Raw genomic sequence first — 27971 nt, forward strand, 5'->3', positions numbered from 1 at the left:
CATTTACGAAAATAAAGACATACTGAATAAAGTAATGAGCAAGCAAAACTAAGCACAGTTCTTAATAGATTTCGCTTTCCATCATGTCGAACTGATAACAAATGAAATAATAGTGGAAGAGGTGATATTTTGAAGTAATACATTTGGCAATTTTAGTTTTCTGTAAAAGAAAACTATTGCGCCGGCTTTGTCTGTCCGTCCGCACTTTATTCTGTATGCCCTCAGATCTTAACAAATACTGAGGTTAGAGGGCTGCAAATTGGTACGTTGATCATCCACCCTCCAATCATCTAGCATACCAAATTGCAGCCTTCTAGCCTTAGTAGTTTTTATTTTGTTTAAGGTTAAAGTTAGCCATAATCGTTCTTCTGACAACGATATAGGAAAGGCCACCACCGGGCCGTGGGTAAAGTTTCATGGGCCGCGGCTCATACAGCATTATACCGAGACCACCGAAAGATAGATCTATTTTCGGTGGCCTAGATTATACGCTGTAGTGGCTTTACAGAAAATTCGATTGCGCCGAAGAAGCTTCGACGCATTTTTTACGTGTTTAATCTTGCTTTTAGGCAAAAAAAAAAAAAAAAAAAAGAAGTGGAGATTTGTGTGCAGCTCGTGCAGGTATTTGTGGTAATAACGACCATGAATTTCTGAAAGCAATTTCCCAAAAGCATCGTGTTAGCAGTATTGGCCGACCCGAACTCATCAGCAGAGACAGATGAGACGTGTTTGTTCCGACTCTTTCAGCCGGCGGGCAAACAGGAAGTGGACTTTTCGATAATGTTTTCAAAGGCTGTATTGGGGAGTAAACAATTAACATACAACGGTGTATGCAGTCATGATAAAAAAAAATAGCAATATTTCTATGTCATATTCGGCCCAGAAGGAAAATAAATAGTAATAGGAATATTATATATATATATATATATATATATATATATATATATATATATATATATATATATATATATATATATGTATGTGTGTGTGTGTGAGTATGTGTGTGTATGTATGTATGTATCTATGGCTGAAGGCACTGCTGCTCATTTACCTTAATTATATTGGTGTAACGATTTTTTTTAGGGTATAGGTACACTTAATGTTAGCATTAAACGCTAAATCATCGGCAGTCAGGCAAGATGAATTGCGCATGCCCAAATGAGGTATATTTGTCCGGATATCAGTTGAAACCGGATTCATATGATGCGCGAACTTCTATTCCGAAGGTAATTTTTAACCATGATATTTTGAGTAATTAATGGTGGATTTTTAGCCATTCGGATTTTGGACAGGCTTGTATTTAGAATAATCCATTGTCTACCATGGTACTAACTGTGTTGCGGATGTTGATAATTACATTATTATTGAATGCAGTATTTATTTGACCCACGTATTCAGAAAAATATTGGAGGTTTTCAGCATTCACGGTCGTTTCTTCGAATTTTGGTTTTGCTGATTTGAATACAGTCACACGACGCATATATACAAGGCGAATGGAAATAGACTAACACGCACACACACACACACACACGCAGTAGTGAACTTGGTCTTAATACAAAATAGTTTTGAGAGACAACTGTATTTTATGCCTTTGCCTCCCCTTCGATCAAGGGATTAGGCCAGTGTCAGAGAAGAGGATTAACAAGGGATTTCTCTTGACGGGAGGTCGTCTCTTGTCGACAGCAGAACGATTGTTGCATACAATCACTGCTTCTGCTACATACATCGATTTTTTAGTTTCCTGTAAAAGAAAACTACTATGCCGGTTTTGTCTGTCCGTCCGTACTTTATTCTGTCTTCAATTTTTCTGTCTGCACTATATCTGTCCGCCCTCACATCTTAAAAGCTACTGAGGCTAGAGGGCTGGAAATTGTTATGTTGGTCATTCAACCTCCAGTCATCAAACATACCAAATTGCAGCCCTCTAGCCTCAGTAGTTTTTATTTCAATTAATGTTAAAGTTAGCCATAATCGTGCTTCTGGCAACAATATCGGATAGGCCACCACCGGGCCGTAGTTCAAGTTTCTTGGGTCGCGGCTCGTACAGCATTAGACCGAGACCACCAAAAGATAGATCTGTTTTCGGTGTCCATGATATACCCCGTAGCAGCTGTGCAGAAAACTCGATTGGGCATTTTTTACTTGTAGTTATCTTCATTGTGAATGAGTTTCCTGTTATCTTATTCACTTTTGGAGTGACGATTGCTTGTTGCGAACATGAGTGAAAAGGCTGTGTATTGCACCTTGAGATTGTGACAGCTCAGCCTCCTTTTAGCTTTCTATAAAAGAAAACTATTGAGATGGCTTTTTGTCTGTGAGTCCGCACTTTTTCTGTCCACCCTCAGATCTTGAAAACTACTGAAGCTAGAGGGCTGCAAATTGGTAAGTTGATCATCCACCCTCCAATCATCAAACATGCCAAATTACGGCCCTCTAGCCTCTGTAGTTTTTATTTTATTTAAGGTTAAAGTTAACCATGATCGTGCGTCTGGGATCGTTATTGGTGCCAATAACACAGGCCACCACCGGGTCGTGGCTGAAAGTTTCATGGGCCGCGGCTAAGAGTTTGAGGGGCCGTAGGTGAAAGTTTCATACAGCATTATACGTTGTACAGAAAACTCGATTGTTCTTCGGCGCATTTTTTACTTTCTTTTTTTTTTGCTTGTGAGTCTGATGTTCTCTCTCTCTCTCTCTCTCTCTCTCCTCTCTACTCTTTCTCTCTCTCTCTCTCTCTCTCTCTCTCTCTCTGGCTACCGATCAGTACCTTCTTCATTTTCTATTGCTAAGGATCCTGTTTTTGCCTCCATCTATTTGTAATGCCTCTCACAGTTTCTTCTTCTTCTTCGATTCGTTTATTGAAAAAGTGTTTTTCACTCACATCTTTCCTTGTATTATTCTACCGCTAAATCAGGAATTTTCCCTTGCGTTCTGTGTTCCTTCTCAGTGACATTGTCATCAAAGCCTTTAAATAAAGAACTGAATGAGACGGTACAGCTCCAGGGGTGCATCTCTCCAGGTGGCGCCAGAGGAGTCACTCACCTGAGGAAGGTAGCAACCCCACCCCTGAAGCGATCGTTGTGTTCACCTCTCACTTCTGTCATGGAAGGCTTTATAAGGACGGGCTTTTAGTTTCGTGATAGATCTGACTGAGGGAATATTTGGCTATATATATATATATATATATATATATATATATATATATATATATATATATATATATATATATATATATATATATTGTATTCACGATAGTCAAAGATCTCTTTCACACGAACTACATAAGATAATTTTTGAAAAAATCAAAATGTGTCATAAGCATTTTTTTGTATATTCCCCTGATGAAGGATCAATTTTCGTCAGAGTAGGCACAAACTCCATCTCTTTTGACACATCAGGAGAAGAGGGGCTTATTATGATTAAAGTTGCTCTACCTTAAACTTTAAGTTTGTAAACAAGTTTTGGGGCGACTTGCGTTGAGTCTAGGTAGCGGCTAAAGTTCTCAGAAGCCTTTGATTAACCTCGGAGACAACTTTCCCCTTAGAGGGGTGGGGTTTAGTGCCGTCAGTGCACCTCATGGAGTTCACTGTAGGCATTACTAAAGGATCTTTGCAGTGTCCCCTTCGGCCCCTGGCTGCAACCCCTTTCATCCCTTTTCCTGTACCTCCGTTCATATTTTCTTTCTTCCATCTTCCAATTGTTTCACAGTGCGACTGCGAGGTTTTCCTCCTGTTACATCTTTCAAACCCTCTTACTGTCAATTTCACTTTCAGCGCTGAATGACCTCGTGGGTCCCAGCGCTTGGCCTTTGACCTAAATTCTATAGTCCAATGCAATCCACAACTTTGTTTGGCGAGAAGCCTCACGTTATTGAAAGGTTTACGATTAAGAGGTTTTAGCTGAGAGTCTTTGGCAAGATCTTGTTGAATTTGTTATGGGTGGAAGAGCAGGTGGGATTTTGACACCATTACTTTTTCGTAGCGGAACCGAATATTGCTAAATGTTACTTTTCTTTTATTAGGTTGATATTTCAGCGAGTTTCTGATGGTACTGGCTTTTCCAAGGTTTTTACTGTATGTTTTTACTAGATTTTATTAAGTCAAAAAACCATAGATAGCCTGATAGAACGAATTTTATGTACCACCACGAAGTTTCTGCAGAGGACCGAATCATGAATACTTATTTTGAAAGAAGTTAAGACAGTTTTACTATGAAAAAAATAATAGAGAGAGAGAGAGAGAGAGAGAGAGAGAGAGAGAGAGAGAGAGAGAGAGAGAGAGAGAGAGAGAGAGATTGACTACATTATTCCTTAATCTATATATATATAAATGGATGTATGTATATGTATATTCCACATACACTTTGAAACGCATTGAGCAATTTCAGCCAAACCTTGGGAAAGAACACTGTGGGGGCGAGACATCAGTGGCACCAAGGGGGGCGGTGTGGAAAGGGGTTGAAATGTAAAAATTACAGAAAACAACACAATATTGTCTAATCCATAGTTTTCGAGGCCTCTTGAGATGAATAGTGACACACCCAATGCCCTTAAGTCCAAGTTCAGCCTTGATAGGTAGTGGGGTGGGAAGGTGGTGACATAAAAATAACCGAAATGACAGATATTGGTGTCTAATTTATAGTTTTCGAGGTCCCTGAGAAGAATAGTGACACTCCCAATGCCCTTTAAGTCCAAGTTCAGCCCCAGTAGGGAGGGGTTAAGAAGGGGTAGGAAGGGGTGACATGTAAAAATAACCGAAAACGACAGATATTGTGTCTAATCCATAGTTTTCGAGGTCGCTGAGATGAATAGTGATATTCCCAATGCCCTATGTGATGCCCTTATGTCCAACTGCAGCCCCAATAGAAATGGGGGTGAGAAGGGGTGAAATATAAAATTTCAAAAATGCTAGGCAATGTAATTGTAATTTAAGCAACTGTCTTAACAGGAAAGAGAGAGAGAGAGAGAGAGAGAGAGAGAGAGAGAGAGAGAGAGAGAGAGAGAGAGAGAGAAGGGGGGGTAAGAACGGGTAGGAAGGGGTGAAATGTAAAAATAATCGAAAACGACAGATATTGTGTCTAATCCATAGTTTTCGAGGTCGCTGAGATGAATAGCGACACTCCCAATGCCTTTTGTGATGCCCTTATGTCCAAGTTCAGCCCCAATAGAAATGGGGGTGAGAAGGGGTGAAATATAAAATGTCAAAAATGCTGGGCAATGTAACTGTAATTGAAGCAACTGTCTTAACAGAAAGAGAGAGAGAGAGAGAGAGAGTTTATCGGTTGTCATTTAGAGTTTTCCCGGGCAGCGCCGGGTTGGTCAGCTAGTTTGATATATTTGATGAATGAGTCATCAAAATACATTACAAAATCAGTTTTACCTTTACAACCATATTATGAAAAAATTAGAATATGAGATAAGGAAATGAAATATTATAAAGAAGGTATGACTCGATAATTCAAGCTGAATCCCCATAGCGGGGTAGCACCGTCAGTGCACAGCGTGCGGTGAAATATAGGCATTACTTAAGGTTCTTCGCAGAGTCCCTTCGGCCCCTAGCTGCATCTGCTTTCATTCCTTTTACTCTACCTCCGTTCATATTCTCTTTCTTCCATCTTACTGTCCACCCTGTCCTATACAATTGATTCACAGTGCAACCGCGAGGTTTTCCTCTTGATACACCTTTCAAACCTTTCCACTGTCAATTTCCGTTTCAGCGCTGAATGGCCTTTGTTGCCCCAGTTCTTGACCTTTGGCCTAAAATCTATAAATCATTCTATAAATCTATTGATAAATGAATGTGTGAACCACACAATGGGTTTAAAACAAAACGTAAAAATAAATACACATTTACCTCATACTTTATACTCCCCCGACCTCCCCCTCTCCCTCTCTCTCTCTCTCTCTCTTGCCGTTGCTTCCTTTTCCTGACCAAAAGGACCTCCTCTCGACTTGGGAAGATACGAAAAACATTTTTTTTTTCATTAAAAGTTAAGAAGTATAACTTTGGTCGTTTAGCCAATTTTGTTTTGTCCAAAGTTGACTTATGATGGTTCCTTCCGAGAGGACGGTGGAGCATTGCTGGCAATAAAAGCTCATCATTTTCCTTGTCTTTTTCTATACAAATGTCTTTGAGTAATTTTTAGGCGTGTGTTCATGTGCCGTTTGTACTAGTATCATCTAATATGTATATCAATATATATATATATATATATATATATATATATATATATATATATATATATATATATATTTTTTTTATAGTATATATATATATATATTTATATTATATATATATATATATATATATATATATATATATATATATATATATATATATATATATTGATATAGCATTTAGGCAGAGAGAGAGAGATTGAGAGAGAAGAGAAAGAAATGACGCCAGTGCCTTTACACAAACTCATTCTCCCGTTCAACCTTTAAATCCAGTTTCTATGAACACGCAGCCCATGGAATCGAAGACCTCTGGTGATAAAGGACCTTTAATCTCAGAAAGGCCTCACCTCAAGTCACCTTCCTCCGAGTATTGCGAAGTTTAGAAGAACGGCGCCGCAGCTCACTTGCCACGAGCTGGGAATGATGCGTAAAATTATTCCTATTCCAAGGAACTCCAGATGTATGCAATTTATAAATTACTTAATCTCTCTCTCTCTCTGTCTCAGCACACACACACATACAGTATTATATATATATATATATATATATATATATATATATATATATATAATATATATATATATATATATATATATATATATATATATATATCCATTTGTTGTAACATGAGTGCATATGATTAAATAAGGTATTGAAAAAAATCTCCCTTTTTATGTCAGTACTTCAAAAACAGTCTGAGTAGACACGAAAATCTTCAGTAACCCGCTACTTATTCAGTTAATAAATAACATCTGTGGGTTTTGTGTGTGTGTGTGTGTGTATGTGTGTTTGTTGGTGCCTTTCGCGTAATGCAAGGAAAGGCATCAACGCTGATTGAGCGCTTTGGCCTCCGGAGTTCTTTGCAGCAACTGAGGCTCCGAGGAATCCTGTCGCTGCAGGTTTTGTCAGGTGTTATTCCTTTCTTCTGCAGAGGAGAGAGATGTTTTGAGCAGGAGAGAGAGAGGAGAGAGTAGAGGAGAGCCGTATATGTATATATATATTGTATATATATATATAAATATATATATATATATATATATATATATATACATGCACACAGATTATTATATATATATATATATAGATATATATATATATATATATATATATATATATATATATATATATATATATATATATATATATATATATATATATATATATATATATATATATATATATATATATATATATACTCATACATACATACATAACATACATACATACATACATACATATACACACGATGTATTACATAACACAAGACAAGCATTTCATTAAAACAGTTCTGCGCATCTCATTAAGCAGACGAAAGAGGCTCCATCTTTATTAGCCCTCATTCCCATAACTCATTTCGGGCAACTTTGAACTTCCCCTGGGGGTCATTAGGAAAGATAAAAACGCTGCTGTCAGTCTAATTGGTCCTCTTTATCCTTGCCAAGATAAATGCTACAGATGAATTAAGTGTGTGTTATTATGTGCTCGATTTTTCCTTAATTTCTAGGGTGCCCCGAACTCATCTTCCCGAAAATAAAGTTATGCATATTTAGTAGGAGGCCGGTAATAAAGTCACGTGGAAAAAAGTCAGAAAAAAGTCAGTTTTGGCTAGGAAAAAAGTTACAGAAAAAAATCGCAATTTTGGCTAGGAAAAAAGTCACAGGAAAAAAGTCACATTAATTTCTGGTGGCCGGTAATAAAGTCACCGAAAAACTCACAGTATTTCTTCGGGGTCATTATTTTTATGATATTTACAGTCTTTTGTTTATGTTTATACGGAAATCCCCAACGGGCTTGTACTAAACACGCCGCAAAGGTGGTGACATACCGAGTTAAAACCCTTAAGGGTCACTATCTAGGAAAGATTAGTGTGACTTTTTTTCCTGTGATTTTTTTACCTGTGACTTTTTTTTTACCTTGATTCATTTAGTAAAATGCGTCACCAATAAAGTTCAGGTCTGAAAATTTCCTTCTTATAATGGCCCAACCTCTGTAACGATTAGTTCTTAGTGCAAATTGGGGGTTTTCTCCCAGTTCCGCCTTTGTATCCTTGTACTTCATTTGTTTAATTTCTGGGTTTCTTTATCTTGCTGTCCAACCACTCCAGCTCCCTTCTGACAGCCTAAATTTCATTAAAGCAATCAGTCGTTCTTACGATGGCTCGTATTTCCCCGATTCGTGGATGGTAAACCAATCGCAGGGAATGTAATATCTTCTTACTGCAATAGAACACAAACTCATCTCTCTCGGTAGAGTTTCAGATTGTTTCCAAGAAGAAAGGTCTCATCGACCAAACCAGCTCTTCGGGAAACAGTTCGTTTTAACAGGCAAATCAAGAGATCGAAGTTGGTAAGTACAGATCCGTTCTCTTCCAAGATTAAACATAATCCCCAAACTCTGTTCCTTGTCGAACTGTGAAACCTGATAAGAGTTCGCATAACTTCCTTTCTTGCACCACTCGGAATCCCTCCAAAGAACATGTCGATGTGACCTCTGCGTCTGCATTAAGTTGCATCGCTGTGTAGTTCGATACCTGCTTAATTAAATACTTAATAGTTTCTGCAGATTATATGTTCATTCACGTTTTACGTCAGGCCTCTCTGAGCTAGTGATATATATATATATATATATATATATATATATATATATATATATATATACTGTATGTGTGTGTGTGTTTGGATATCTTATACTCATTTCAAACAAAAAGGAACACTGTATACATTTCTTTCCGTTATCCAAGATATGCTTGCAAGCAATGTTCAAGGAAAAAAACGTAGAATATACTTGCCTATTCATCATTCAAAATTATGCTTGTAAGCAGTATTCACGTTCACGAAACCTTAATAAAGAAGAAAATATTCAAAATATTTTTATATACTGTGACGAAAACAAAAGAAGGAGCTCTGAAAGAGGAAATGCAACAGCTTCCAGTCTCTTCATTCACGAAGACGAGGAACAAAAGGCGACAAACCAAGAAAGAAAGAACAAAGAAACATCTAACTACGATTCTAACGATGTTGTTTGTCGTCCACAGGACAAAAGACTAATAATAACCAGACACGGAAAGCAAGAATTTAATGGCCTAACTTTTTCTTTGTCTTTTGTGGCAAAGTCTTTTCACGTCTGTAAAGACTCTCTCTCTCTCTCTCTCTCTCTCTCTCTCTCTCTCTCTCTCTCTCTCTCTCTCTCTCCATTTAGACAGGTAGAATTTTTGCACCCAGCAACCACACACACTTCGTCTTCTGTTTTGTGTCAAGACCTGAACAAGTCGAAATTACTTCTGAAAAGAAAGTTCTGTGAGCCTAACTCGGTTTTTTCGTTTCATTTATATTTTTTTTTTTCATGAAAACTATTTTGTTTTTAGATTTCTTATCAAAACAGTTTAGCAAAAATTTTTTTAATTTCATTTTAATATTTACCAACTCTTCTCGTTAAACGAATTGCCAGGAGATGTATTATTTCAAATGAATAAATTGATGATATTTTTTCCAGCATTGAGTAACTTTTTAATTACATTTTCGAAAATAATTGAAAGTTTAATGTATATAGAGTTATATATATATATATCTTTATGCTCTCATCATTTTTCTAAGAACATAAATGATGATTCTCATTTCTAGCTTCAATCTCTTTATGTTCATGATCAAGTCACAGTATCATGGAATTTATCCGTTCATTTCTTCTTTGAAATAAATCATCTAGTTTGCTAATCATCTTCTGTAGTTCAACCTCAGCAAACCTTGGGTCAGGTGTCCGAACAAAATCCAGGTATGTTAATTTACCTAGAATTAAATTTTGCCCTAAAAGTTTGATCGTTCATTAACGTAATAGAACTGCAGTTGAAGATGGTATTTGAAAATGGATTCAGGCTTTGAAATTATCAGACATTTATTTTTTATAATAATAATAATCTTTTTTTACTTTAAATCTAAGAATTGTGTCATGATTGGCTGATCATTATGAACTTTTGAACGTGTTTGCATAAATTTCAAATACTTTTATATTATTGTTTTGTTAGAGTTTGAGAGAGAGAGAGAGACACTTTCCATTATTGTGTTTTGTTGATTATTTTTTGGGAGATCATGTTTAAGACAGAGAGAGACTTGGAGTTTGGGAGGTGCCGTCATTTAACAATCTTTATGAGGACTGTTTTTATCATGACTTTGTTTTCAAGTCTTGAAAGAACTGTGTATGCATAATGCACACATGCAATTGTGTTTTGCAGTTTAGAGTTTAGTTTCTGACTGATAATTCATTTATTATGCATTTTATCTTTGTGTTTTATTCATTTCTTGCAAGTTATTTAAGATAATAAATCTCATTTTTGTAGAAACTATTAAGTTTCTTTAAATGAGTCCATTTAATTTTTGAGGAGAAAGAGACGGTAATTGAGCTGCTTAAAGATGACGCGGCTCATACACCTGTTATGCAAATGGGAAACGCACGGTAAGAAGATTGCAAGTCTATCTGGGTTATTTTATTTTTGTTTTTCATGATCATGTTATTACATTTCAAAAAGTGTTAATACTGGTCGTTCTTGTGGAGGTGTATATGATGATGATGATGATGATAATGTATTATAATTACTATCTCTTGGCATTAATAATCTTCTTTATTTTTCATATTTGGGGTAGGCCAGTTCTTCTGAAGGACTTTGCTTTATTTGGGGTAGACTTTGTAGTCTCGATTGGCTGCCCTGCCTGTCATATAGACCCGGTAGTGTATGTACATGTATTGTATAGTCACCAGCGCCCGTTTCTCCCAGCAGTGAGGAGTCGTTGCGCGGTTAGGTCGACAGTCGAGTGTGTGAGGTGTCTACATATGTTTTTAGAAGATGCTGGAGTGGCTTTGTTTGTATAATACTCAGTTGTAAAAATTCAAGTTGAAGGGAGAAGAGAAAGAATAAGGAAGAATCTCTCCCTTTCTCTCTCTCTCCTTTTTCCTGTAGTTCACTTCCCCTATCAAATGCAAAGACGAACAGCACGAAGGGAGGAACGAAGAGAGAGAGAAAAAAAAAAGAGTCACGATCGTCACTCGAGGGAATCCAGAAGCAATCCAATGGTCAGAAGGATATCCTGAAGGACTCTTGATTTCATCCAAGAGGAGCCAAAAGGTCGTTGGAAGGACTCTTGACTTCGCCCTCTATTTACCCTCTAGCCATGTCATTACAAGAGGATCCTTCAAGATATGTGACCCTGGAGAACAGGCGAAAGGTTGTAGAGTCCTTTTTCCCTTCAAGTTGCATTAATACTCTCTCGAAAAGGTGGATTACGAATGTTGCTGATCTCGTGCCACAATTTAGTATAATGAGATTAATTTATATAACGAGGGATTTGGAACTCTCTCTCTCTCTCCCCTAAAATTCATGTATCTTCATGTTTATTTTTAAACCAGCGGTTACAAATATACATTTACAAATATTCACACCTAAATACAAATTTCAACAATTATGCAGTTTTCTTTGTCCACATCCCAAAGGATTTCATGCATATTAATAAACGTCAAATTAAGAGTTTTTTTTATGTTATTTATGATAACACCAATTTACGTCAAACACACTCAGTTCTCACTCATGCAAATATCTAATGAATTTTTCACCCTTTGTTTTTCTTTCCCCAGAGCTGGAATCTCTCAGAAAGAGACGTTTGGGTTCGAAAGCCCTGAGGATAAGTGGGGAGAGACGAGGCAGCAAAGGTTTAAAAGAGGTTAGTGTGTCACAGAGGAGTTTGAGTATTTTTTGCAGTATAGCAGGATAGATTCTGCCCGTAGGCTGAGATGGTAATGCCACTTAGCTTTGTAAGAGAATATAAGATACAATTCAAAGTATGATGTATATTGCCGACGAGTACGAAAAGCTCAGAAAATATGGAACCCCTGTTAGTGGCTGAGTTTGCATGACCTCTGGGTATGTGATGAGCGGTAGGGAAACGGCTAGTTTATTGTAAGGTCAAACCCACGCTTCAGTTATTGTGGAATGATTTATAAAAAGTCTCAAGATAAGATCTATTTATTTTAAATTTGCCATCAAAACAACTGGTACTGGTGAAAACTGTTTATTTTTTTTCTTTTAGTATTTTCATAATTTATTTATTTTTTTATTCAGTAAATGAAATCTATTGATATGGAACACGCCCACGGAGCCACTGACTTGAAATTCAAGCTTCCAAAGAATATGTTGGGTACAACCTCCCACCACAGACCCCACACCGCGGCAGCCCCGTAGGGGAGTAGCGCCGTCAGTGCACCTCGTGCGGTGCACTGTAGGCATTACTCAAAAAGGTTCTTTGCAGCGTCCCTTCGGCCCCTAGCTGCAACCCCTTTCGTTTCTTTTACTGTACCTCCTTTCATATTCTCTTTCTTCCATCTTACTTCGCACCCTCTACTAACAATTGATTCATAGTGTAACTGCGAGGTGTTCCTCCTGTTATACCTTTCAAACCTTTTACTGTCAATTTCCGTTTCAGCGCTGAATGACCTCATAGGTTCCAGTGCTTGGCCTTTGGCCTAAGTTCTACAGTATATTCAATTCAATCACACCTCAGCAGTAACTGATCATGATACAGAGCCAGTGGTTTTTCTTCGCCCAGGGGGAGGCGCGAACTCATGACATGTGAGTGGCATACCAAGACATTAACCACTATCCCTGCGACCAGCTGCTATGTTATTATTAAAACCACAGTGAAACGTATTGTTTATCAAAGAACTCATTTATTTCGTACCATTTGTGTATTCATATCATCATTCATAATTATTTGGATTTTCCGATGAAATGTCACTGCTCAGATTTTTTAGGGTTTTACAACTAGATTTGATAATGCTGATATTATGATCAGCGTCAGCTATACTACTACTACTACTACTACTACTACTACTACTACTACTACTACTAATAATAATAATAATAATAATAATAATAATAATAATAATAATAATAATAATAATAACGACTTTCCGTATCAAAACCAGAAGTCATAGATATTAGAATCTTAACAAAGGAATATGCACATACATTATATGTGAATAAATTTGTGAATAAATTTTGTCGTATATACATTCTTTGACAACCTCAAAATTCCAAAGGAGGCCACATATAAAAACACATTTCCTCAACAGTACCCATTTTTTAAGAAAATGACATTACGTACGTGATCTGTATATGAAAATAATTATTTCAAATAAATATTCCTTCTACTCTATCAAAGTTCTTACAAAGTCTGTTGCAAATTATCTGTGGCATGGAATACCTTAATAAACTTTCCTCCCATATGGGATAAAATGAATGAGTAGGCATGGGGCTAGCAACCCCATCCCAAAAATACAGGCTCTTTGCTCTGTACGATCATAAAGAAAATCTCAAATAGTGGGCTAACAGGAGTTTCATGACGTAGGCCTACCTAATGTTATTGAATTTGAGTCCCAATACAACTATTAATCGTTTCTGTCTGGGTAGGCCTGAGGTCCACCAGGAGACCCAATTTCCTTTCCATCATCTTTATATTTTCTGGGTTTAACAATAGAGTCAAAAGAAAGGGAGATCCTCGCCAGTATTTCATCTAATAATCATCCACGCCCGTGAAGTTAGGCCTATGAAGGCGGTGGGCAGTTAGATGTCCATTTGATGGGTTACGGGAACACTAAGTGAAAGAGAGAGAGGGAGTAGATGTTATGCATCGAGAGAGAGAGAGAGAGAGAGCTTCGCAGGACTGGCAAAGAAGCTTAAAATAAAGGCGATTCTTAAAAATAAGAGAAGCATGATGTTTTAAACACTAAATTGAGTATTTCAGCGCCATTTATATAGGTATTTAGACTTAGGGTTACGTATGACCTCTAGTAGTGATCGATATCAGTCTTTGAATTCTGCAAAGAACAGATTTGCCAACAGTTACCCAATAACAGCATCCAAGATAATGATTCTTACGTGATGAAAACGAGACGCTATTTAATTGGGAAACAAACAATTTAAGAATGGTTTTCTTGCCGTTTTTGAGGTGTATTCGGGTAAAGCGTGGTTCAAAGAGGTATTCAGAAAAGAAAACCGAAACGAGTTTGGTTTTAGTCACAGTCACTTGTGCTTTTTCCAAGCACTATCAGCTGCACGGTATAATGTCATCAGATGGAATGGTCACTTTTGCACGACTCTCCCCATGTGTGGTGTCAAATGTAGTTCTCTCGGTTTAGGGTAGATGCAATCACTATGAAAAAATATTTGTTGTAGATTAATGTTTGTTTTATTAATCTGGTATTTTGTATACTATATTTGTTCATTAACATTAGAACTATTATTTTTGGTGTAAGATTGAATTGTAAGATGTAAACTCATTTGATCCGGCGTTGCCGGTGCTCTTCTAAGTTGTAGTCTCGATTGGATCAGTGAAAACGTTATGGAGTTAGTTTGAACATAATGCTGCTGTCAGTTTGCAACCAATCTTTCGTGGACGATATAGTGACCCGTTGAGAAAAAGAAGCTATGTGTGTGAAAAAGGAGACAAAAATGCTTCTTCTGAGGTTATACCGGGACAGCCACGATGACAAAACCATGCACCAACAGCCTATAGTAGGCCTAGTGATAACGTCAGAGCTCGTGCTCCGGAAATCGATATAGCTGTTGGTATGTGTGATTTATTTTCCTTAATCTGTCTTTCTTATTTGTCATTTTCATTCTTGTAAATCTGTGATGCCATTGGGGCACCGTCAGTATTGGAATAACGGTGGCGTAGCCTACCAAACAAGGTCGCCATGTTGACATACATCCACTTCGGTCTAGGCTACAGGTGTCCTCTTAACTTTATGGTGAAACGTGTATCCTTGACCTGAAATGATCTTTAGCCAAGTAAATGTTCGTATCTAGTAGAAAGCATGTATTCAGTTTTTCTTGTGAGTCGTTCTATAAAAAGCATGTATTCAGTTGTCAGATGTAGGACTATGAAACAGTACCCATCATTGTGGTATATTGGAAAGCAACTGTGGAAGGCAGAATATTCGGATCAGTAATATGAGGTAATGAGAATTCTAATAGGTTTGATATTAGAATGATTTTATCCACACACATTCCACCGCGGTTCGCTTCAAAGAACAGCTCGATGCGAAAGAAAGAATAGACCGTTAATCTTTATTACCAAAGTATATTTGGGTGGAATCCTGCTTATAATAATGCGATCCACGATGCCGTAATAATTTTTTTTATTAGATTTGAAATCGTTATTTAAGATTCTCAGTGGATAAGGAAATTTTAACAAATTTTTAAGATACGGTAAAAATTTGACATAAGATAGACGGTAAAAAAAAAAAAAAAACTGCAGGGAAGGCCACGACCCTCACTTGGTGTTGCATCGTACATACACCGTTTACCGCAGTTTATTACTTGCCATAAAAGTTTTCTTTAACCGCTTTCCTCCATTCGAACTTTTGTACTTTTAAACTTTGGAATGTTAGAAATTGAGACTCACTGAGAGATATGTTAATAATTGATAGGTTATCCCTGGAAGAATTCGCATTAGACTGTTTCATTTGCTTTGCGTTTTCCATTTGTAAATGGGATAATGCTCCTTGGAATCAGGGAAAACGAAAGCAACAGGAAAATCCCAAATCTTGAAAGTAAACGAGAAACATGCACAGGACAAAGTAACTGTGTTTGCTGATCTTCTCATAGGTGAAAGTGGGATATGGTGGTTTAGCTTGTGCTACGACTACCAGATACACTATGCCTTATTTTCACGATGATGATGTTCATTTGATGTTAATTTTTATCGTAACGTTTATTCCAAAGCTACCCCTCCGTTCAGTACCATCTAAGAAAATCGGCTTATAGGCCTAGGCGGTACCACCGCCTTTCGGTCGTAGTAACAAGGCTCAGTGGTTTTTATGACCGTAGGTCTAATAATATCCCTCAGAAGACGTAATCTCAGTTCCTCCGTCTCCAATTACTTGGGTCTTTGTGAAGGGGGAGCAACCCATAGTAGGCTTCGATCCATAAAGAAGCCGAAGGCTTAGGCCTATGACCTAAGCCCTTTGGTCAAAGGCTTTTACACAGACTGATTACATTTAAGAATATCGAGACTGTTGCTATTTTTCTTTTAAACAGTTTTTTAGTTTTATCTCATTTAGAATCAATTGGAATGTCTTCCTTTAGGAAATAGGCACTCAGTTTACGTTTGCTAGTTCAACTCATTCATGTTTTAACTGTGTTTTTGATAATAGGTTTTCCTCTTGTGATTCTTATTCATTTTCTCCTTTTATTTTCAGAGGCGAATAGCTAGAGATTCCAGATAATAGGAGAACGATAGGAGAAGAAATATAAGTAAGGAACACAAGCACACGCACACACGCGCTCGATCCTAAGAGAGGTAAGCTGATAGAATTACAAAGATAAGTAGATATATTTATGCCCTCTACAAATATTCCCTGAATAACTTCATCACGAGCGACGCCGGTGTAATGTTTCTGTATTGACCACATCCAGTCAGGTCACCTCTCATTCTTCTCTTGGCTGTGACTGAATTCACAATCATCAAGTATTGTTACACACATTCACAATCATCGAGTACTGTTACCTGAATTCACAATCACTGAATATAGTTACCCCGTGCTGTGTTCTGTAAAATAGTCTGGTTATCATACTAGATACCATTTAATTATTCTGTGTTCTGTAAAATAATCTGGTTAGCATACTAGGTTACCATTTAATCATTCTGTGTTCTGTAAAATTAGTCATCGATACTGTAACCATTTAATTCACAATCATCGAGTACTGTTACCTAGGTTACCATTTAATCATTCTGTGTTCTGTAAAATAGTCTGGTTAGCATACTAGGTTACCATTTAATCATTCTGTGTTCACAATCATGTTACCTGGAAAATAGTTCATTCAAGTATTTGTTACCTGAATTCAAATCAATCGTGTTAAAATGAAGACAATCATTTGTTACCAATTAATCATCGAGTACTGTTCTGTAAAATAGTCGAGTACTAGGTTACCATTTAATCATTCTGTGTTCTGTAAAATAGTCTTAAAGTCATCTAGGTTACTTGAATTTAATCATTCAGTTTGTTAAAATACTGTATTCTGTAAAATTTAATCATCTGTTAGCATACTAGGTACCATTTAATTTTCATCTAAGATCATCCCTTCAGTTATTGAATCTACTAAAAAACAGTGATTTCATTCATTTTTATCTTATTCATTCAGGTCTTTTTCAGCTTCCGTTAAATCAATCACATTATCCCCATCATCCCTGTTATTTATGATATTATTAATAATTGCCATTAGTACCATCATCACTATATATGCAGCATAAAATAACTTTATTAATGTAATACTATTACACAATGATATTCTCTAAAAGAAAGAGAGAACCAGATACAGGTAGGGAGGAAGATACTCGCTGATTTAGTTTTCTGCAGGCAAAGTGTTTAAAGTTATGGGGCTCGCAACCCCATCTCATAGAGCAGCCCTATCATGATTCACCTTTTTATGGTGAAAAAGTATATATATCATATATATATATATATATATATATATATATATATATATATACATATATGAAGATAAAAGGGCCCATAAAACGCTATTTGAACGTTGCAGCCATATATTTCGAGCACTTCCTTCTGTGCCCCTGTTCACTGGTTAAATATGGACATATGATATATTACGAGAGTATATATACAAAGCATATGTATAAGTAGGTGAACCAGATAAGTCTAGGTTGGTATGGAGGTGACCATTTCCCAGGACGGATGGAGCTTAAGCAATTCCCTGGTGTTTTTGGTCTCGTTAACTCCCGTCTGGCGATGCGTCTGGTGGTCGAAATATTATATATATATATATATATATTCATTATATTTATATATATATATATATATATATATATATATATATATATATATATATATATATATTATATATATATACACTGTATATATATAAATGTGTGTGTGTTAGTATTCTAATCCAAGCGGCGTTGGTCTCCCAAGCACTTGAATTCTGCGTCTGCTAAACCGTCCCCAAACTTTCCTAATGAAGGCCATCAAATATTTCGGGTCGCGCGGGTTTATTGTTCTTCTCTTGAGAGTTTCTGGCCAATTTCCTTGTGATCGAGAAGAAAATGGCCATTCTCATTTTTATCGAAATAAAGTGATGATTCTCGTTGTAAACGAGCGGAAAATAACTAGTTCTTCGTTGCAGCGACATTCAGTGTTATTTGGTTTTCGGAAAATGGAAAGCATGTAATGGAGATTGAAATGGAAAGCATGTAATGGAGAGTGAAGATGGAAAGCATGTCATGGAGATTGAAAATGAGCATTTAGGTGTGGAGTTTTTCGTCGAAATCTTTCTGTTTATTTTAACCTTAATTGACATGCTTACTATTTGAATTTACTTTTATTGGTAGTTATTTGTTTTGCTTTGTTTGTGTTATGATTGGAGGCTGAATCTTAGAAACAGAGCTGCAGAAGTGACCTCTCTTTTCACCTGAATCTTTGGTCTTTTATAGATTCTCGGAGCAAAAGCCACCGATACTAAAAGGTAAAAGGATCTTTCATGATACTTTCCTTAATAGAAGAACCAAAGGAATTCAGTGATAACATGAAACACACCTCAAGTTCATTGCCTGAAAGATTCATTTGATGACGCATTTGTCTCTCCTTAGCTAGTCTGTCTCTTTGTCTGTCTGTCGACTAGTCTTTGTAGACAGTACTGTGACTTAGTCAAGGTTGTAATTTATCTGAGCATTTCTTTGTGTAGTTACAGCATGGTTACCCCCGTAGGGGTTAGTGCCGTCAGTGCACCTTATTCGGTGTACTGTAGGCATTACTTAAGGTTCTTTGCAGAGTTCTTTCGGTCCCTAGATGCAACCCCTTTCGTTCCTTTCACTGTACCTCCTTTCATATTCTCTTTCTTCCATCTTACTTTCCACCCTCTCCTAACAATTGATTCATAGCGCAACTGCGAGGTTTTCCTCCTGTTACACCTTTCAAACCTTTTACTGTCAATTTCCGTTTCAGCGCTGAATGACCTCATAGGTCCCAGTGCTTGGGCTTTGGCCTAAATTCTATATTCAATTCAATTCAGTACAAGATGGTTACGTAATTATGCTAATGAGAATGAGATTTATTGCTTCAGGACAAGAAGTCCTACGATTGCACATAACTGAACCGCACTTGCAATTTTGGAAATTTTTTAACTCGGTGTTCGAAAAGAAAGTTTTGCTGTAAAACATCCCTGACTGAAACTGTCGCTACCTCCTTACCAGTAGAATACAAATGCCTCAGAAATAATGTAACTTAAAACCGAATGATTCTGACCCGAGAAGCGCACTTGAAGTAAGCTATATATGCATATATATATATTTTTATGATAAAGGTAAAAAAATTTCTCAGAAACAAGGAAGGACCTTCTGTTTAATGCGCGTCATATATATACGAACTTATTATCAACTAATATATATATAACATATATGAAAATATATATATATATATATATATATATATATATATATATACATTTTATATATATATATATATATATATATATATATATATATATATATATATATATATATTATATATATATATATATACATGATTTATATATAAATATATATAATATATCTGTGTATGTATATATATATATATATATGTGTGTGTATATAGTGTGTGTACTTATAATACGTAGTGTGCGTTTGTATATATGTCTGTCTCTCTTCGGCATGTCCTGATGCTAGATGACATACAGATCAAGAAAAATTCACTGAAGGAGCAACAAACAAATGATTGAAAAGGAAATCTACAGAATTTTTTTATGTATTTTATTACTTTTTTATTTTTCCATTTTCAATGTGTTGCATAACCTGGAGATCTGTCTTGGTCTCTGTCTCTCCAGATCGCTGGAGGGTCGAAAGGCGCTTTGTGAATCGAGTTTAATGAATTTTAGTTTTCTGTAAAAGAAAACTGTTGTGCCGGCTTTGTCTGTCCGTCCGCACTTTTTCTGTCTGCCCTGAGATCTTAAAAACTACTGAGGCTAGAGGGCTGCAAATTGGTATGTTGATCAGCCACCCTCCAATCATCAAACATAACAAATTGCAGCCATCCAGCCTCAGTAGTTTTTCTTATTTTTATTTAAGGTTAAAGTTAGCTGTAATCGTACACCTGGCACCGCTGTAGGTACCGATAACTCAGGCCATATAGGACCATGGCTGAGTTTCATGGGCTGCGGCTTAGAGTTCCATGGGCCGTGGCTGAAATTATCATACAGCATTATACCGCTGTACAGAAAACTCGATTGCGCCGAAGAAACTTCGGGACATTTCTTACTTGTTTACTTCTTAAGCTGCTTTGAAAACCTTCTTGAAAGAAACTTAGATTTTTGGGATTTAATCTTTCTTGGAAACGAGAGAGAGAGAGAGAGAGAGAGAGAGAGAGAGAGAGAGAGAGAGAGAGGAAAGTTTCTGACAACGTAAATTTCTTTTTTAATTTTTCATCATCACTCATGGATCGAAGTGAAAGGAGTATTAACGTAGCTAAAAGCTTTCTGAGGGGTAGAAAGATTTTAAATTTTGAAACACATTATCGTTGTTTACAATGAGAAATAATAAACAGGAATTGTTTACAAGAAATGAAGAAATAAGACTAATGGACCTTATTGATCCCAAGTTTCGGTTTAAGTCTCTCTCTCTCTCTCTCTCTCTCTCTCTCTCTCTCATTTACGGTTATGTTGGTGTTCAGCCGCCGTTGTTAATCATTCTTTGCTTATGATATTTTCGACCGATGTTTCAAGAACTGTCAAAATATTTTCTATTTTACTCTCAAGTTTAAATTATTCTGTACAATTTAAGCTATTTCTAGTTGTTATCGGGTTGTTGTTTTCCCTTGAAAGTTGAGGAACTTAAAACAATCCTCATGTTACGACACCCAGAAAAACAGCACCAAAATATTATTTTGTCCTTCCCTCAAATATCCACAAGAATGACGCTCCACTTTTCAAGATGCTTCACCGCATCTGGGAGCGTTTGCTGCAGTCTGAAATTGCCCTGACGGTCGAAGGCGATATCTCATTGGAAACGTTTCTGGGGAAAACGTTTTCGAAGTCGGGCCTCGTTTTGGGGTTTCGGTGCGACGTTGAGGCAGTGGATCGGCTTCGCTCAAGTGACTGCAAAACACGATCGTTTTTCGCTTGGGGGAGAATTCCTCCTTCTCTTCTCAATTTATTCTTTTTTTTCTGTTCTTCTTTGCTTTTCGCCTTTTTCTCTTCTTTTGTAGAAGGACATGGAAGTGATTCATATCCTTTTTTTTCTGGATTGTCGTAAATCTTATGGGAAGAACGCAAGACGTCTTTATTCTTAATATATTTGATTTTTTTCCTCCGAGGAAGAAAAGGGAAAAAATTAATTTCCTTTCCTCGAGTCTCTGTCAGTCTTGTCCTTAAGGCAAGAAGGAAGAAGTGGGTCATTTTCAATGCTGAATGATCATTCATTTCCCCTGCTATCTTTTGCGAGGACGAGGCTAGAAATGACATTTGACCTTTGCTTCTTTGTTAGAAAACACAGAGGAATATAATGGAGTTTCCAAGTAATTCCTGAACAGTAATACAAACAGACACAGCACATACCTGTGGTAATACGTCCAAGTCAAAGGCAGAAGGCTACCGCATCAATAAAAAGGCAATAGAATTTTACATAGGCCTAACTTCCGTTCGTGGAGAATTATGCTCCCGATGCCATTTGAATATGTAGTTGAAGGTATCTCAACTACAGCATCCTGTGATGAGGTTCCTTCAAAGGAAGTGATGAATCATTCATGTCAAAGGTTCCGATACACTCAAAGTCGTATTAATTCAGAAGACTGTAATAATACGTAATACGAGCGGCGTAGACAGGTATTGTAATGGATTCCTAGAATTAAGTACAAAAGGGCAGCGTTTGCACTCAGAGGGTCAGCTGGAGCTGTGGGTTCATATTCTTTTAAATGATTTTATTCATTTTTAAATCCTTTGTGTATATTCCTGTATATGATTTCCACTTATCTTTACCTATTCTAACCATTTGTTTTTCGTTTTCTTTTTTGAGTGCCTTCTTATGGGGTGGGGGGGGGGGGGCGCGGGTGTTCTTTATTTCCAAGCGCCTGGGAAAATGTTTACATTGTGCCACATTGCGCACGAATAAATTATGAAAAAAAAACGGAATAGTTTGTCTTTGTTTTTGAAACGGACCATGCTTGAGAGCACTCATATACATATGTAGCCCATGAATATACATGTGTAAATGCTTTCACATATACACCTCCACGCGCACACATGCACACGTATATTGTATGCACGATGAATAGTTTGTTACCTTTTCCGCCCTACCGTCGTTTCTAGAATTGTGGGTGAGGCAGCTGGACCCAGGAGCTTTTGGATAATAATGGCAATGGCTGGTTCGCAAAAATTCCAATGGCCTGTCGTTTGCTAAGGGCCAATTGAGCTGTCATATGAAACACGGTATATCTGTACACACACATTTTTATATATATATATATATATACACACACATATACATATACACCCAATTGACCCTTAGCAAACAACAGGCCATCAAAGTTTTCAAGGACTACCCATTGACATTCTTATCCAGAAGCTCCTGGCTTCAGCTGCCTCACCCACAATTCCAGAAACGATGGAGAGGAGGAGAAAAGTAACAAATTATTCATCGTGCATACAATATACGTGTACATGCGTGCACGTGAAGGTGTATTTATGAAAGCGTATAAGTGTGTGCAGTGATTAGTATTCAATGCACTCATAATGATAAAATAATGAAACCTGTGATAATCCTAAGGTTAAAGTTGAAAGAGATACGGAAGTCGAATGCCAAGGTTATACTGTAGATGAGGTAGTTTATTTCTTTATTATTTATTTTCCCGTGGGTTCTGTGCCATAAATAAGAAAATGAACGCTGGGGAACCTGATGGGGTTAATGTCTTTCCTGATATAAAGAAAGTTATGCGAATTCCAAAGGTTTGTCGCAAGGGAGAAAAATGATCCTGATCTAACAATTAGTTAATTTTTTATCTTCACTGATAGCGTGAGATACGATCTTAACGATGGTTTTAATATGTTTCCAGAGCAGAATTTGTTCTGTTCTTCAGGATGTGTGAAGAATACTGCGGATAAATCTTTGGAGAATAAGAAATTAAGATAGGGTTTTGTCTATTAAGTGTTCAAGCCTACAATTACTCGCCAATGATCACATCTTTATACTGATGTCTTACAGTAACAGTTATTACTCAACGTGTATTACTGGAATGACCAGTAATGTCTCCTTTACATAAAGCCCAGATTTTACACAAGGTTCCCTTTTGCAAAGTGAAACCAGTTACTAACCCCCATGTTGTGTGCACAGTTTTTTTTTTCGGTGAAAGCGAAACGTTGGGAAAGGGTACAAAGAAGAAGGATTTGTAAAATAAAACAAGTAAAAAATGCGCCGAAATTTCTCCAGCGCAATCTAGTTTTCTGTACAGCCGCTACAGCGTATAACCAAGGCCACCGAAAATGGATCTATCTTTCGGTGGTCACGGCATAATGCTGTATGAGCCGTCGCCCGGTGGTGTCCTATCCTATATCTGCCAGAAGCACGATTATGGCTAACATTAACCTTAAATAAAATAAAAACTAATGAGGCTAGAGGGCTGTAATTTGGTATGTTTGATGATTGGAGGATGGATGATCAACATAACAATTTGCAGCCCTCTAGCCTTAGTAGTTTTTAAGCTTTGAGGGCGGACAGGGAAAGTGCGGACCGACAGACAAAGCCGTCACAACAGTTTTCTTTTACAGAAAACTAAAAATAGCAGTTAAACAAAAATACTTAAACAACATTGGATGAAAGAGAGAACAACATAGAATATACCTTGATTGATCAATTTATTAAATGGAAGTAAAGGGTAATAAAGATGCCAGAAGCGCTTTTATTCACTATTTTTGTCCGTTTATTTTATATCTGGGTTCAACGTTACCGAGCACCATTTAGTATTCCCATTATAATGTTATCTGGTACAATAGGTAATTTCTGGAGGTTGTTGCTAATCATAAATTGACTGAATTAAGCCGTATACTAACAATCTTAACTCAGATTATTTACTGTGTGTAAAGAAACATGATTCTCTTAATACTTGTTAGAAGATTGTGATAGATAACTGTTTCTCCTTATCTGTTGGTGGAGTGATAGATAACTATTATTGTCTTATCTGTTAAAAGACGGTGCCAAATTTTTTTTTTTCAATCCTCTCGGTTTTTCTGTTTTTTAGATCTGAAAAAAAATGAAGAGAACAGCTTCACAAAGGGAGCACAAATAACTTGCTATTTTTTTCCGTGATAAATGACCTCAAAAAAGTGTTTTATAATATTTATTATACCATTATGCAGATTCGTTGTTTTTTGAGTGTTTATTTTTAATACATTTTTTGTTCTCTTGATATGCAGTGTCAGTGTTTTGTTAAAGTAGAAAATCAACTGATGCAGTGTCCAAGCAGGATACTAGACGCTAACTCAATGATTTCTCATACAGTGATCTTTTCACTTTAGGCAAGGTCCCCGGTGTGAACGTTCACACAATAAAACGAGTAAAAAATGCGCCGAAGTTTCTTCGGCGCAATCGAGTTTTCTGTACAGCCTCTACAGTGTATAATCAAAGCCACCGAAAATAGATATATCTTTCGGTGGTCTCTGTATAATGCTGTATGAGCCACGTCCCATGAAACTTTTACCACGGTCCGCCTGGCCTATATCGTTGCCAGACCCACTATTATGCCTAACTTTAACCTTAAATAAAAAAAAAAAACTACTAAGGCTAGAGGGCTGCAATTTGGTATGCTTGATGATTGGAGAGAGGATGATCAATACACCAATTTGCAGTCATTTATCCTCAGTTTTTAAGATCTGAGGGCGGACAGAAAAAGTGCGGACATGAAAAAGTGCGGCCAGGAAAAAGTTCGGACGGACTGACGAAGCCTGCACAATAGTTTCCTTTTTCAGAAAACTAAAATAAAACAATGAAGAGAATATATTTTAGTATGTGCAAGTTCACCTTTTTTGTTTTTTAAGTAGAGAAGCTCTTAGGTGATGAACGATATGAAACTGAATGGAGATGAAAAAACAGAGCAACGTAGAATGTTTTCCTTAACTAGAAGTTACTTCTGACAGTTGTGTATTGTTTTATTTTCCACATACAGTATTTCAGTAACACTTCCGTCCATTGTCGTTTCAGTCTCTTATTTCTTTGCAGAACAATAAGACTCAACTGCGTTATTGTGTAATATGCAGCGTCAGATGAATATATATATATATATATATATATATATATATATATATATATATATATATATATATATATATGTGTATATCCACACACACACATTTGTTACGGCAAAGATAATACCATTATGATTGATTTCAATATATGAAAAATACTTATATAATTATACCAATATCAAAAGCAAGCAGTTTTTATAGTCAGTCGTTTGTTATCGACTCGAGATATTATCGCTCAACGCCTCACAATCAGTCAGTCCACTACCATGGGGTAGCATTTATAGCTGGGTCGACTGGGTAAGCGTGAGGCGGGAGTCGAACCCCAGATATTGCAGGAGCCAGCACATTGCTCTACCACCGAGTGGCTCTGTTTGGCATTTTGGGGAAAGTTTAGGGTTTAGTCACTCCCGTTTTCATGCACAGTTTTGTTCATAGAAAATGGGTAAGGTGTATTTCCTGCCAGAGTTGCTTTTAAATGACTAAGTTATAATACATGATGTAAATGTTCACTCCTTTCTAGGCTTCGCTAAGTAATCTCATACACTAGATTTCTCCACCATTTACTTCATTTCCCTTCCGCTATTGTCCTGACTGCATTTAGTTAATACCTTGGATATTTAATGCTTCTTAGACTTTCAACCTCATCTAAAAACTTAGAGTTTCATATTTAACAGCTTTCTTTCTACTAGTGTAATTTGTGAAGGATTTATTTTGAGGGGGTGGTAATGTAATGAATTTAATTCTCTTCTGCCAAGTTATGTCATACAGTTTCTTTTTTCTTTTTAACCAGCTTCCTGAAATATATCCTGTTGATTGCACTTTGAGAGTTACACATTTACTTCCAATATTCTGTAACGAGACGATCTTTCAAACCTTGGTATAGTCAGGGGTTGAAATTGAAGGCCTTTTTGGAATAACTGATAGCAGTTAACTGTATCGGAATACACAAAAGTTATATATCACCAACAGAGCAAGTAATTTGAAAGACTGATTGTACCCTGTGATTGCTTATACCTGGTCTCTCTGACTAATATTTTTTTTTTTCATTCACCCCTCCACTTACTCATTAAAAAAATCATGAGAGCAGTAACTTTCCATTGTTTTTCTCGATGAGAAAAACTTTTACCTGGGAGTTTTCTCCGGAGAACTCCAGTGCCTAATGGATCTGGACTTTTCACTGCGACCCCAGTGACCTTCTCCGAGACATCAGATGCTATTTTTCCTCGGTATATTGGAACGGGAATTCTGGAATTTAGGGCATTGCCAGAAATATATATTTTCTCTTTAACCAAGGCTTATTTCTCTCTCTCTCTCTCTCTCTCTCTCTCTCTCTCTCTCTCTCTCTCTCTCTCTCTCTCTCTCTTACACACACACATGCCTTTTATTAAGTTCCTTAATAAAATGTTTTTAACCTTTCATCCTTGAAAAAGCAAAAACCAAAACGATATTTGTTCAAAGTTGTTAGCAGAGACACCTTTCTTTTGTAGTAAGTTCAAGTAAAGAAAGGTCAAGAATTTGGTGAGGTTAGAAAACGAACCAAAAACTTTAAACTAAAAAGAAAAATATTACCGGAAAATTTATCGGAGGCGAGTTATTTGATGCTGTTTTAATGTTCTTTTTGATTTCTAGAACAAAATAACAGCTGGATCAAATTAGTGTGATAATATCAGTAGAAAGTAATGTCTCTATATTATGAGAAAAGCACTAGGTACTCTAAAATAGTTGAACAAAACATATCCATTACATAAGTATGTTTATACTGTTCTGATATTACTGTATATTCAAAATACGATTACTTTCTTTACAGGTATCGTTCATTTAGCTATCTATTTAAACTGAATTTGTAGAGAACACTGCTGTGTTTTGATGCCAATAGATACAATATCTTCCCCACGTATCGTTCCATATTATTTTATAATTGAGGTTTTAAGCAAATATTTAAGAAAAACACAGGATCTAGATGGAAATATTATTGGGCTGTTGCTCTGGCTAATCGACATTTCAATAAAAGGAGGAATAACAAAAATACAGGAGTTTGCTATAAAAATAGATTTATTAATATTAAAGTTAATAAAAATCTTAAATTATAAAAAAGGCCATAACAAAATGAACAGGACCTGACTCGCAGGTACGGATACCTGCTAAATGCTACCTTGACCATCGGTCAATCTGCCCTATGAACCTGACTTGTTGCTTGTTACGAACCTGACTGATTGCTGTTACGACCCTGACTGGTTGCTGTTACGACCCTGACTAAAGGTTGGCGCCACGCCAACACAGACGTAAACACTCCTGTGAAAATAAGAGGAGGGGGGGAGGATTAGCCAAATAAACAAACTACCGAACCGCCCATAAAACAACCAAAGATCCTAATACCCACATTATTTTATAACTGCAGCTAAAGCGAAAATTTGTCACGTGTATCATATTTCAGTAAAAATATAATAAAATGACGAAATCAAGAAACTAGGTAACAGAAGCTCATTTAGATTTGAGAATTATTCCCCTTTTCACACTTAG

The 27971-nt window shown here is 36.6% G+C and overlaps 1 long non-coding RNA gene across 4 annotated transcripts in view; it reads left to right on the plus strand.

Moving 5' to 3' along the window:
• The window catches only part of LOC136855100 (uncharacterized), a 424042-nt gene that overhangs the window by 152233 nt on the left and 243838 nt on the right, over positions 1-27971 (plus strand). For 2 of the 4 annotated variants that reach the window (XR_010857894.1, XR_010857893.1), the window contains exons 3-4: positions 11792-11877; positions 16415-16515. This is a non-coding gene — a long non-coding RNA (uncharacterized lncRNA). Of the gene's footprint in view, positions 1-11791; positions 11878-14532; positions 14781-16414; positions 16516-27971 lie in introns of those variants that run through there. The other 2 variants (XR_010857896.1, XR_010857895.1) reach the window with 1 other exon arrangement.

The sequence above is a fragment of the Macrobrachium rosenbergii genome, chromosome 30 (genome assembly GCF_040412425.1).
Source record: "Macrobrachium rosenbergii isolate ZJJX-2024 chromosome 30, ASM4041242v1, whole genome shotgun sequence".
Taxonomy (NCBI): domain Eukaryota; kingdom Metazoa; phylum Arthropoda; class Malacostraca; order Decapoda; family Palaemonidae; genus Macrobrachium; species Macrobrachium rosenbergii.